Source organism: Eschrichtius robustus, chromosome 15 (assembly GCF_028021215.1).
Source record: "Eschrichtius robustus isolate mEscRob2 chromosome 15, mEscRob2.pri, whole genome shotgun sequence".
Taxonomy (NCBI): Eukaryota; Metazoa; Chordata; class Mammalia; order Artiodactyla; family Eschrichtiidae; genus Eschrichtius; species Eschrichtius robustus.
The window spans coordinates 90,776,169-90,790,195 of record NC_090838.1 but is presented as its reverse complement, the minus strand read 5'-3'; the positions used below and the strand labels follow the sequence as shown (position 1 = coordinate 90,790,195).

General features: G+C 49.6%; 1 protein-coding gene across 2 annotated transcripts in view; it reads right to left on the bottom strand.

The window, feature by feature from the left end:
- The window catches only part of IL1R1 (interleukin 1 receptor type 1), a 47,163-nt gene extending 34,095 nt beyond the window's left edge, over window positions 1–13,068 (bottom strand). For both annotated transcript variants that reach the window (XM_068564031.1, XM_068564032.1), the window contains exons 1-2: window positions 12,950–13,068; window positions 508–658 (exon numbers count right to left, since the gene is read on the bottom strand). The gene's annotated coding sequence lies outside the window, so the exon portion shown is untranslated. The remainder of the gene's footprint in view (window positions 1–507; window positions 659–12,949) is intronic.
- Window positions 13,069–14,027: the final 959 nt, after the last annotated feature.

Genomic DNA, 14,027 nt, shown 5'->3' with positions numbered 1-14,027 from the left:
CATGAGCGGCCAGCAGTGACAGACAGACGGAAGGGGGCAAATCTGAGACCCACTCAGAGGCAAGCCAGAGAAGGGGTCCGGGACCCACCGGCCCTGATTCCCTCAGGTGTGACCAGCAAGGGCAGGGCAGGGGTGGAGGGCAGGTTCCAGCACCCACACAGCCGAGGAGATGCCTGGGGTGTCCCTCACTGCACCACCGGCCTGGGTCTCCTGAGACCATGTAACAGAAATCAAGAATTCGATTGTGAGGTGGAAATTCAGTGAAATGGACATGGAACCCGGGATGATCTGGAATTGAGGCAGCTCAGATCTGCACTGGGAGCCACCGTCACGTGGTCACAGCTGAAGCTGAAGGGGAGGCGACCCCGAGAAAGCGGGTGAGCAGTGCTTCTTAATGGGTTCACAGACCCCTTCAGAAATCAGACAAAACCACGGAGATGTCCCAAAGAAAAATGTACCGCCAAAACCAAAATATTTGGTATACAATGGGAAATAGTCCAGAACTACCTGAAACAGGGTGGAGGACTTCAGCTGTTGACGAGAAAAGGCCGGCGGGCCCCTGGGGTGAATCAGCCCAGTAACTGTGGAGAAGGCCTTGTCTCGTAGGAAGTGACCTGCTCCTTACGAAGGAGTCACCATCTTCCGGGGGCGCATCTACCTGGGGAAGGAAATGCACACACAAGCATGAGCTGGAACAAAGAACCTCAAGTCCCCGACCACCACACAGATCTCAAGGGGTCCAAAAAAACAAAACAAGCTTACAAAGATGAGACACCTGTTTAAAGGGCACGTGTTCCACAGTCCTTTGAGAAAACAGTTTCAGAAAATCAAGTCAGGGGTGAAGAATACAGAGGCTGACAACCCCTAGTTTTTTATTAATTTTTATTGGAGTACAGTTGCTTTACAATGTTGTGTTAGTTTCTGCCGTACAGCAAAGTGAGTCAGCTATACGTATACATATATCCCCTCTTTTGGATCTCCTTCCCATGTAGGTCACCACAGAGCACTGAGTAGAGTTCCCTGTGCTATCCAGTAGGTTCTCATTAGTTATCTATCTTATACATAGTATCTATAGTGTATATATGACAACCTCTAGTTTGTTTTGATTAAATGCACACACCTGGCACTTTGCTGCACACAGGGATGAGTCAAACCACCTCGGGGAGCCCACCACTTAACACACCTGGCCACTTTTAACGCACCTGGCCACTTAACACACCTGGCCACTTAACGCACCTGGCCACTTAACGCACCTGGAGAATAATGCTCAGGGAAACACACCAGATGCCAGGAAAACCTTCCAGGCCCTGTTTAATAACAGTCACACCCTCAGAATCTTCACTCTTCCTTTGCACCAAGCATATTAACACACTGGCATTCCAAATTACATAACTTAAGATAACTTCTAAAAAGCTGAGCTGGGAATGCCCTACTGTGACGTCCTCGAGACGTTTCACCATTCATTCCCTGGTTTTGAAGTTTCCTTTTAGTGTTTTGGAGTGTAATATTTTTTTCTCAGGTCTGAATCATTTCCTTAGGCCTCTGAGAAGCTTGTAAGGCCTCAGCATAAGGCCTTTTAACGCCCAGTGGATAAAACAGCCTAATTCAACGCCAAACATTCTGCTTAGGCTACACGTGCTAAATGCCACCCTTGTTATTCATTTTGGACTTAAGAGAAAGTACAGGGCATCCCATCAAGGTGTCAGAGCTCGTCATCATGAATCATAACAGGACACGAGATCAAAGACAAGCCTCCCAGATAGTCCCGTCTGCAGGCCCAGCAAAGGGCCCTCCCCACCTCCAGTCGTGTGGCCCAGAATGACCGCAGCTGATGGCGGTCCCGTGGATGACGTCTGGGAGAAATTAACAGACTCGGGGAGGGATGGACGGGCAAGCGGACCGGATTTGTTTGGAAGGCCCAGGAAACCTTCTGCAGGGAAGGACACCCCACAGCCCTCTAACCACTTCGCTTCCCTCTTCCTCTTTGCTCCAGAAACTTCTTAAAAGGATTTTCATATCCACTGCGGAATGGCCTGCCCTCTGCCCCCCCAGTCTCACGGCCCCTGTGAAATGAACAGCCCAGGCCACCACACGCTCCTGGTTGCTCCATGCAAAGGGCCCCCCCGTCCCCATCTTACTGGAAGGCTCTGCAGCACGTGGCTGCACCCACCGCCCCTCCTTCCAGACTCCCAGGGATGAGGGTCCACCCCCACTCCTCCATCACCTTCCTGGCAGTCTCCTCTCTGGTGCATCTGTAAGGCCTGTGCCCTTCTGCGTCCTCAGTGCCTGCACAATGCCTCCCAGGACTGCCATTCGATGCGACCCTTCCTAGTTGGCTGGCTTCTCCTGTGACTTCTGACCAGCTCTGAGCGGATTCTGATCAAGAGCCTCTCCCAGGGGCCCCCGCACACACCCCTTCCTCCACAGCCAAGAGCACCAAGTCACACGGGTTCTCCCTGGCACTCTGCACCGGGTGTCTCAGACGTGGGCGCGGGGACGCAGGGCTCTGGCCGCGCCGGACGGCTCCCCTGGTCGCTGGACTGTCCTACCTGGCCAGGAGAGAAGGGTACAGGGCACACCCACTCCTCTCCCGAACTCCTGGGAGCAGGGCCCACTCCTACACATCCTGCACGAGGGAAGAGCTCAAGAAATACTTGCGGGAGAAAGGGCAGAAGGAAAGAGAAAGGGAGGGAGCGAAGGAAGGAACCCGCCTACCATCTTTGCACTAGACCAAAGAGAGACCAAAACCCGCCTGGAATCGAGGCGGGGGCGGATGGGATACGGGTACACGTGTGAGTCAGAGAAGAGAAGTTCGAGGGGAACCGTCACTGGGGGCTGGAGCCGGCCGAGACTCATGCTGGAGACGGTGGGCCACTTCTTAAGGCGTGGGACAAAGGCTCACAGCTGGAAGGCAGGGCGGCTCTGCGGGAAAGGGCAGCAGAAGCAGGACTGCAGGAGGAGCACTTCAATGCCAGAAGGGATACTGGGTGAGCCTCACTCCCCGCCCGCGTCCAGAGGCGACAACCTAGCAATGTCCACGGTGAGTTTTGAAATCGGTTTGTAATAAAATTCAAACTGTCCTTTTAGAAAATATCGACAACAAAGAGTCACCGAATTATTCCACTGTGTTATTTTTCAGGTGAACTGTCCACATAAAACGATTAATTCCCCCAATCAATGAACAAGCCCTGAGACACCGCCCGGCCTCCTTTCCTGCCTCGATGTAGGATGCCTATACCACATACGAAGTTTCCCAGACCTGCTAACATCCCCTCCATAGCAGCTTCCAGCTGATGTGCAGGGGTGCAGCAGTGCACTGAGGTACCCCACTGCCCGACCCAGGGCCGTCGTGGGGGGACCTGGGTCCACAGGCCTCGGCTACTCGCCCCACCTCCAGCAGCCTGGCCCGCTCACGACAGTGCACCGTGGAGTGGAAACACAAGGCGCGACTTTCTACGACGCTCGCTGCAAAAGCCAGCCCTGCTGAGCTCCCCAAGCACAGCTCCCGTTGCTTTTTGGTGATACCGTTTGGAAACTAGTAATCACAGCATGCCTATGTGGCACATGGAACATACATAGAAGGCTAGTGGCTTATTAAAGACAAAGTGAAAGTACAAATGTGAGGCATAGAGCAATTTCCTCCTAGACCCAGAATGAGAAACTTCAAAGTGAGCTAATTTATAAGAACAGAGATTAAGCATGAGAATTTACAGTGAGCATACTGGCCCCAACCAAAGCCCCCCCCTTCCGGGAAGGACTGACTTTATCCATAGTGCCTTGCTGTCACTGCAAGAAGTTCCACACCCAGTGCAGACAAAGGAAAAGAGACATGGGGGTGGGGTGCTGTCATGAGAACCCAAGGGGTTTCCTCAAGTCCCAGAGCCACAGTGAAGGGCGGGGCAGGGCATTTGCTCCTACTTTGTGGCCACAGAGCATCTGTTAAGGCCTTCTTATTCTTGAGGAATTTCCTTCTTGTTTCTAAGGAATTTCCTTCTTGTTTCTGAGGAATTCCCCCTCTCTGTGACTCTTGCCTTCCAGAACAAAAGCCAGGCAGAGGACTGAGGTGGCGCACAGCAGATGCGCCCCAGATGCATGAAGACACACTGTTACGTGGGCCCAGTGTCCGGGCTGCACCCTCCCACACAGGGTCTACAGGGAGCAGTGTCCAGTGGGGCTTGAGCAGTTCCTATCTACAGTAAACTCCAAGCCTGACTCCCTGGCCTGCCCCCAGCTCCATCCCATGTTGTGAGGGCCCTGAGTGTGCATACAGGCACACATCCTCCTGACTGGCCCTGGCCACTCTGCAGACCAGGGAGGCCCTCAGGCAGTGGAGTCCCCAGTGGACAACCCAGGAAAGAGGGTTGCACATGCCCTGGAATCCAAGTCCAGGTTATCTTGGGCCCCTGGACCATCCCTGGACCCTGGACCATCTTGGCCCTACAGACTCCTAGCCATGCCGAGGCCAGCAGCCGGCTCTGAGAAACAGAACAGAACCCTCCAAAGTACAGGGCCTGGGTGGGATCTCTCCTGCCAGGTCTAAGGGAAGTTTCTGGAGAAACCCAAGGAGAGACATGACAACACTAGGGGGCCCCATCCTCTTCCAGGGACCTTAAGTAGCAGAGCCCCGCCTCCTAAATATAAAAGGAAATCCTAATGGTACTTTCCACATTTCCACCTCATGCCTACTCACTCTCCACACTGAGCACCGCGTAAAGACACGGACGGCATTATTTACTACAACTTCTCATCCCAAACATTAATCAACGTGGCCTCCACGTATATCGGACATCATGGGAAAATATTCAGAGAATGACGCTCCAACTAATTCACCTATAACTAAGCAGGTACAGTGGATGAGCCCCTGGGGAAAGCAAGGACTATAAGGCAGGTTCTTCAGCTCATGAAATGTCACCACCCACATGTTCTATTGAAAATCAGTGGAAACATGCACGGGGAATGGATGACGGTATTAAAATGAAGCTCATAATTATGATGTTCACCTGTTACCAGCATTCAACCAGCTATTAAACAGTCGATATTGTTCAGACCAAAAATGTCAGTTTTGGGAACTTATAAAGCCAGGGAACTACACGATGGTGGGAAATACTTTAGAATTCTGTGTTTACACAAGTCCTTGTTTTTTTAAACTAGAGCTACAAATCCCCCCCCAGAGAAGCTGTAGATGGCCAGGGAACTCAGAGCCCGTCTTCCAGGGGTCAGGATTCTCCCTGAAGCTTTTCTAGGGGGAGTTATTATTTTTATATTAGAGGATACAGGGCTATGTCATGAAGAGGAAAGAAAAATCTCCAAGAGATAAAACATGAGGCAAAGACTGTTGGTGGGAATGTAAATTGATACAGCCACTATGGAGAACAGTATGGAGGTTCCTTAAAAAACTAAAAATAGAATTACCATATGATCCAGCAATCCCACTACTGGGCATATACCCAGAGAAAAACATAATTCAAAAAGACACATGCACCCCAATGTTCATTGCAGCACTATTTACAATAGCCAAGTCATGGAAGCAACCTAAATGCCCATCGACAGATGAATGGATAAAGAAGATGTGGTACATATATACAATGGAATATTACTCAGCCATAAAAAGGAACGAAATTGAGTCATTTGTGGAGACGTGGATGGATCTAGAGACTGTCATACAGAGTGAAGTAAGTCAGAAAGAGAAAAACAAATATCGTATATTAACGCATGTATGTGGAACCTAGAAAAATGGTACAGATGAGCCGGTTTGCAGGGCAGAAATTGAGACACAGATGTAGAGAACAGACATATGGACACCAAGGGGGGAAAACCGCGGTGGGGTGGGGATGGTGGTGTGCTGAATTGGGCGATTGGGATTGACATGTATACACTGATGTGTATAAAATTGATGACTAATAAGAACCTGCAGTATAAACAAACAAACAAAACAACTAAGACTAAACTTTCATTGGGTTATTTGTATGGAAATATGTTAATATAAATGTTTCAGACATTACATGAAATTTCTAAAAATCTTATATGTTCTGGTATAATAAGTCATAATTCTAGTTATTACTTTAAAATGTGTATCTCAGAAATAACTAAATTTCCTTGTCAATTGCATTATTATGAACTTTCATCAGATCTTTAACCGTGGTCATTTTTAAGTCTTTTGTCATTTACAGACAGTTCTGGGTGTACTCTGAAGCTTTTGCAAATGTGTTCCTATAAAAGGGTTTCATCTTCAAGGAATTCATGGAAAAGACTCTGACAAGTGCAGGTTTCTGGTAACTGGCTGTACTGCTGAACTGAATGAATAAGCATTTTCAGAACTCTAATGAAAAACTGATGAACTCATAAAAGTGCTAACAAAAGATCAAGATGAAAAAGAAAAATTAATTACATGGGACTGAGTGAACCGATGAGGATGAGTATAATTTTTGTGACTTTCTGTTTGAATAAAAAAAAAAAAAATCCCACAAGGACTGAGAGACAAAAAATATACAAATCAATTTTCACTGCAAAGTAAAGGCGCTGTTACAGTGGAGGATTACTGGACTGAATGTCAATATTATGACATAGCATGAGTGTGTTTCGTGTTTGGTAATTGCAATCATTGTTGCTTTTGTTGTGGTCATCCATTTACAATGCTTGGTGTCAGTCAAAAAACAAAAACAAAAACATGAGGCAAAGAACTATCCCTTAAGGTGATACCGTGGAGTGCTGGGTTGAGCATCTACTCTTCACTCCCCAAGAGGAGTATTTTGGAGGTAAGATCGGAGAGGCACTATCCTGCGTAAGCACCGTGGTCATCTCTATTCCGTCCCAACCATGAGAAACGGATGCACTGGGGTCCCACAGACTCACACCCACCAGGCCAGGCACACAGAGCAGCCCAGCCCCAAGGATGGAGGGGGCCCCAGGACAGCTCCATACGGGGAAGGAGAACATGAACGTGACCGCCTGGGGGTCGCCACGGTGTGCCCCCGACGTGACATGATGACTGTTCCCATTCTGCAGAGATGAACAACACACAGACATCCCGAACCCCGACTATGTGGTCGGCATGGCTGTCACGGATCTCCCCCCAAGAAAAAGCTTTCCACAGCTCTGAGCAAACAAAACCACTCCCACCACAGAGGTAAAAGGAACACTTATCCTCTCAGAAAATCCAAAAAACCCTGAAATGTTGGTGATCCTCCTCTCAGGGGACAGATCCAAAAGGCTAGCTCACAGAACTATTTGACTTATTTACCCAAACAGGACAAGGAAAGTTGCTTTTTTTTTTTTTTTTTTTTTTTTTATCATAATGGTATCATGTACAGGACATGAAAATAAAATAAAAATAGCCACAGAGATTTCCGGTGTTGCTAGGAAATCTAAGTTATTCAGCTCTCACACGGCTCAAAGCCACCAGATTGGTGGTGTCATGTGGGTTTTAAGGGCAAAGGGGGGCTTCCCTGGTGGCGCAGTGGTTGAGAATCTGCCTGCCAATGCAGGGGACACGGGTTCGAGCCCTGGTCTGGGAAGATCCCACATGCCGCAGAGCAACTAGGCCCGAGAGCCACAATTACTGAGCCTGCGCGTCTGGAGCCTGTGCTCCGCAACAAGAGAGGCCGCGATAGTGAGAGGCCTGCGCACCGCGATGAAGAGTGGTCCCCACTTGCCACAACTAGAGAAAGCCCTCGCAAGGAAACGAAGACCCAACACAGCCATAAATTAAATAAATAAATAAATAAATAAATAAATAAATAAATAAATAAATAAATAAATAAAAGGGCAAAGGGGAAAATGAGGCACAGAGGGAGTAACTACCGTCACAAGAGGGCTACAGACAGGAGTGGGCTTGACCGCTAGGCTGGAGTTTGGCAAGGTCTCCACCTTGCCTTCCTTGGGCTCCTGGACAAGAGAAACCAGACCCGGTGATGGGAGTGACTGTGGTCTCCATCCCTGGTGACCTTTTAAGGGCACCGCCTTGCCCCTTCCAGAATCTCATCCTGAAGCATAGCCCCAACCCAGACACTTGCCAAAGGCTCTGAACTGAGTCCGGCCACACAGGACTTGCAAAACGTCAACTGTGAGAGACAGAATGCCCCGAGCACTGCCTTCTGGTCAGCTGAGAACAGAGTGGCGACTACAGGTGAGTCTCAGAGGACCAGACAGTCTCTACAAGAATCTTCCAGTGTCTTCACTCCTGTGGGTTTTTTTAATTGAAGTAAAACATGCATATGATGAAACACACAACAAATCTTAAGTGTACAATTCCATAAACTGTGCCAACTGTATATACCAGGAACACCTCCATTGGGATATAGACTGTTTCCATCCCCCCTAAAGTTCCCGGGTACCTCTGAGCACTCAACCCCCCCCCCCACAACCCTGCTGCATGCGGCCCTCACCGGTCTGATTTCTATCACCTCCTCTGCGACCCTGTGACAGTTCACGCGCACGCACCCCGCCGGCCAGCTCACACCTGCTACTATGAGTGCCCTGCTATTTCAGGGCGCACACCTGCATTGGCGCTTTCATCGCTTACCACCTAGTGATGCAGTGAAAGCCGTGGTTCTCCATGGGGCCAGCATTTCCCCTGAGGGAGCACATTTTGGAAACTGTGGGGAAGGGGACCCTTTGGGTAGCCATTTAGTGGCGGAGACAATGGACGCTACACATCGGGAACGGCCCTACCCAGCGAAGACCTGTCCCTCATCCTCCTTGACTTCCAGGGTCCTGCAGACATTCATGGCGACAGAAGCATCGTTTACCACTTTGGGAGCCTAGCACCCCACTCCACGCTCCACTCAGATAAAATATATTTTGTTGACACAGTTTCATCCCCCTGAATTTTCCGGGGGATGCAACCACTGTGATAACAGAGGGAGGGCTGGCCCTGGACCACCACTTAGACCTTAGACCTTAGACCTTGATCAGGAGTCAGTCCTCATCACGGGCAGCGCCCCATGTCCTCACACTCGGTCTGCATAAAGCACCGCTGACCTCACAGGTCCTGGTGTGGCTCTGCCCAAGCATTCACACACCAGAATACACCACTTTAACCCAAATTACTTTACTTATTCTTTACACCTACTATTATATTGATTATATTATATTGATTATTTGGAAATTATGTTGTAGGTAAGTTTTATTATATCATTTTGGAATTGTAAAAGGGTGTTTACCATATTTGCATTCAAAGGGGGTATTGGGTTTCGAATGAGGCGAGAAGCACTGGTCTAAAGCGACAGCATCTAACTCTTAATTTGACTCTTGGTCAGGAGCCATCGGCTGTATTTTCAGGGATCCATGAGTTCTCTGGTTTGGGAAGCCAGAGGTGCAGAGCCCGGCGTGCCAAGATGCTCCTTCACCCCCATCAACAGCACCCTGAGTCCCGCTGAAATGCACCAAACGGCACTTTTAGCGGGGGTCCCTGAAGAGATGCCCTGAAACTCGCTCTTTGTACCTCTTAAATGGGGACCTTCAGGAGAGAGTTCCCGCTTCTCTCTACCAAGAATGCTTTTGCATCTCCTGAGGACTTCCTTTTCATCTTGAAGACACGGGCAGCTGTGCTCTGCCAGGTGTCCCCTCTCCCACAGCCTGCAGGAAAGTGTGTTGTTGCCGTCGGCCTTGACTACTCGTTAGAACCACCCTGGGGGCTTTAGAAACACCAGGACCCGGGCGCACCCCGAGATGCTCGTTAGGTTGCTCTGCCGTCCGGTCAAGCAGCGCTGGGAGGGCCCCGGGGCGGTGCAGAGGAGCCAGCACGGCCGGGCACTGTGCTTTCCTCCGCCCCTGCAGCCCCGCTTGGGTCACCTTACAAGATACACACTACTACGTATAAGATAGTTAAACAACAAGGACAGGGGACAATATTCAATATCTTGTAATAACCCATAATGGGAACTAATATGAAAAAGAATATCTATATAGATGAATAACGGAACCACTTTGCTATACACCTGAATTATTGTAAGTCAACTCTACTTCAATAAAAACAAGTACATAGTTCATCAAGCTTTACCTTTTATACATTTCTAGACTCCTCTTTGTCTCCATTCTTGTTTTACTTTCTTCCCATTGTTAATTCATAGCATCTTACAAATCCTTTCCAGAACAGGTAGGAATGAAAAAATTGTCTGTTACTCTGCCGCATGCGTAAAAGAGGGGACAGCGCCGAATCCAAAGGTGGGCCGACAGGAAGACGCAAGCAAGTGCCTGCTTGACAGCAGCAGATGGGGAGCATCGTGGGGCAGAGCCCCTGATGATTTCTGTCCTTCAAAGCGGCAAGTTCACATTGAGTCTATCATGTACCATCATAATAACAACCTCTGCGCTCCCCTACCCGCTATGCTATGGTAGCTTCCCTGCGATTGTCCAGCTCTGCCACTTTGATCAATGACATGTTCTCTCCACAACCTCTCTACCTACTTCCAGGTGGACACACCTCCCACCGATGCATCCCCGTCACAGGCTCTCCATCTGTCCTGGTCCAAGGCCATGGCTGAGCCAGAGTATATCAAGTGATGTCCTGCCTGAGGGCAGTCCGTTTCCCCACACCTTGTCCAAGGGGGCAAATTTCCAAGAACCGCATTATGCAGAGAGACCGCCAATGTCCTGTGACTTCATCCAGAGGACTCCCATCCATTAGAGGACAGGAATTTGCATCTATCTTGTTCACTGCTCTATCCTCAGTACATGGAACAGTCCCCGGCACACAGTAGACATCCAATAAACGTTTGTTAAGTGAATCTAAAATTAAATAGTGTTTCACCAACAGTGAAGGAATTACTCAAGATGCTACGTGTTTCAGAGCCATAAAAGAAAGCCCACAAAGGGCCCTGCAGAGCCTATTAGAAACGAGGAGGGTTTTTCCTGCCTCTGCCAAATTCATGTGAGAATTCAGGTCAAGTATCCTTTCTGGAACCACACGGAGGCCCCCTGAGGACATTCAGGTGCGGGAGGTGCTCCACACACAGCAGAATGGCACCCAGCCAAACAAGACACAATAAATCAGGGCTCCCACACAACTGCCACACCCCTTCTCCATCAAATCCCATCCCAAAGGCCCCACGTTTTTGTCTAGCACAAAACTTAAGGTAGGATACGAATACAGAATATTAAATGAAATACTGAATAGGATATACTAGATAAGAAACTAAAAGGAGTCCAGAGAGAAAACGATGCCTGTAGCTGCACAGCAGATTGGGTGGGGAAATGGTAGCCACCTTCCCCAGCGCCACCCGTAGTTCTCATTTTCTTAACGGTCCCAGAGTCCCATTTTGCACATTCACCTTCCAGAAGCTCTGGAAGGCAGGACCACTGGGAACTATCATGTCATAAAGTAGAAGCCATAGGGTGTGGAGTCCAGAGGTCTCTGTCTCCTTCTAGATGCCAGCCCTCCAACAAGTTAACCACCCTGTTTAAGCTTCTGCTTCCTCCGCTGGAGCAGAAGGGTGATAATTGCATGTCTCTCACAAGACTGCTGGGAGGATAAAAGAGCAGTAAGTGTAAAGGGCCTTCGAGGCTCATGTCAAAAGCACAAACCCAGAGGCTCCTAGCAGAGGGCGGACCTGCAGGCCCCAGATGTGCTGGTTTCTGCTTCAGGCGGAGCAGCCAAGTCCCCTGGCGGCTGCAGCCGGGTGTCCCCCCAGTTCTATCCTCTAGGTCAGGCGAGGCCACACTGGATTGCCAGCCACTGGCTAGATGTGAGCTCAGAAATGGGATCTCCCTATTCACCAGTTAGACCCCAGTTCTACCTATTTCCACATCTGTCTTTTAAGTAAATCTAAAAGAACTGTACAGTGTTTGACCACATTGAATGGATGTGACCCCCAGGCATGGCAGAAGAAAGTGGTGCGGTTCAGTAGATTCTGGATTCCCGCAGACCTCGACTGGAATCGTTATTCTGTGGCACCATATTCTCTCCAAGCCCCGGGTTCTTCCTGTTTAAAATGTGGAGCGTTGACACCTAGAATTCAGGTTTGTGTCAGGAGTTGTATATAGGTATATATATATATATATATATAATAGTTCCAGACACATGCAGATGTGCAAAATGTACCTAAACACATACAAAGACATCTAATGTAGCTACTTTTTAATTAAATTCGAAATATTAAAACAAATAATCACTAACCTAATTTTAAACCTTCTATTTTAGGCACCTTATAAATAATATATATGGATAAAATGGACAAAGTGCTAATCTATGTAGTGTCAAATAACTATTCCATGCCATGCTGCTTTCAGGATTGGTCCATATCTTTTTAAAGCTCCCTTCCTATGTAATAATGTACCTTTTCAAACTTGTCTTTACATTAGAAAATTACTTAGGGTGTTGGTAACACAAATCAAATACAAAATACTTTCAAATAAAAAGATTTGAAGTAAAAAAAAAAAGTGTAAAGGACCTTATAAACTGTAAAGTGCTGGACATGCCTGTTGTGAATGAGTGTCTTCCTGGTGTCCGTAGCTTCACAACCCAGCATCATCCTTCATCTGAAGGGGTCACAAGTTACCCCTCCCCACTGTGTTTAGGGAATTCACACCTTATCTTCTCGAGAAGACAACACTTTTGACCCTAAACCCCAAAGAGGGCCACTCCCAAATCGGTTGAATTTGGCCGGATTAAAACGCCTGGAAGCAATTTACAGACACACCCTAGAACAACCCTCCAGAAAGATTGCCAAGTTCCCCAAAGACAGATTTGAACAACTTTTACTCCTGCTTCACACAGGAATAAACCCCCCCCCCCCGCCAAAAAATAAAAATAAACCCACAAATCAAACTACCATCACCTTCTTACACAACAAACTGACAACCAAGGGTAACAGAAAGGACGCTTTCTGCGCGCTGCACAGGGAAAGGGGACTCTGCGAAGGTGCCAAAGCCACAGTCGCCCCCCCCCCCCCGCCCCCCTGCCAAACCCTACCCGCCTGAACCCCGACCCCGCACCCCAGCGTCCTCCTACCTGGGCGCCCCGCGGGCAGCGAGCGGGGAGGCCGGCCGGGCGGGGGCGCCCTGGGAGCCGGGCGAGAATCACATCCCCGCGCTCGGGCCCGGGCGGTGCGCTCCCAGCCGGCTCCGCCCTCGCGCCCGGGAAGCGCGGCTCTGGCTCCGGCTCGGGCTCCGCGGGGCGGGGACGGCTCCCACCCCGCCCAACTCGGGAGACTGGGAGACGGCCAGCCCTTTCCGGTGCCGCCCTCCCCGGGCATCCCCGCGGGGGACCCCGGACGGCTGCCACGCGCTCCCCCCGGACTGAGACGGAGCGACTCACCGAGACCTCGCCAGTCGGTTGCCCCCCCTCCACGGCGGGGTCCCTGGGCACGATTTCTAACAGCGCTCCCGGCTCCCAGGCTCCAGCGACACTCACCCTTCTGTCCCCGAGCCTGACCGGCGGCCGGCCTCCGGAGCTTTGTGAACTTGGACGAGTCGGAACTTCTGCGAACCTCTGTTTCCTCTTCTGCGAAAAGGGATCGTAACAGCACCCACCTCGTGGAGCGGTTGGGGCGATTAAAGGATTTAATGTTGTAAACCTGGGCCAGGCGCGGAGTTGATACTACACGAATCACCTGCTACTTTTATTGTTACAGTTAAGCGCCTGAATGGAAAAGCAGCAGTGCAAGTGGTACAGTCTTGATACCAGACTTCTTGGCCAGACCTCGTGTGCTTTTAAGCTTAAAACCTACTTACCCAACCGGTTCGTTTTTGTTTTTTTTTTTAACATCTTTATTGGAGTATAATTGCTTTACAGTGGTGTGTTAGTTTCTGCTCTATAACAAAGTGAATCAGTTATACATATACATATGTTCCCACGTCTCCTCCCTCCTGCATCTCCCTCCCTCCCACCCTCCCCATCCCACCCCCGCCCAGGGGGTCACAAAGCACAGAGCTGATCTCCCTGCGCTATGCGGTTGCTTCCCACTAGCTGTCTATTTTACGTTTGGTAGTTCGTTTTGAACTCAGAGGAATGCAATGAATGGGTCACACCTAGACCTCTGTGGGGGGGGGGGGGGGAGGATGCTGGGGTCCTGGCAGCGCGCGCTTGG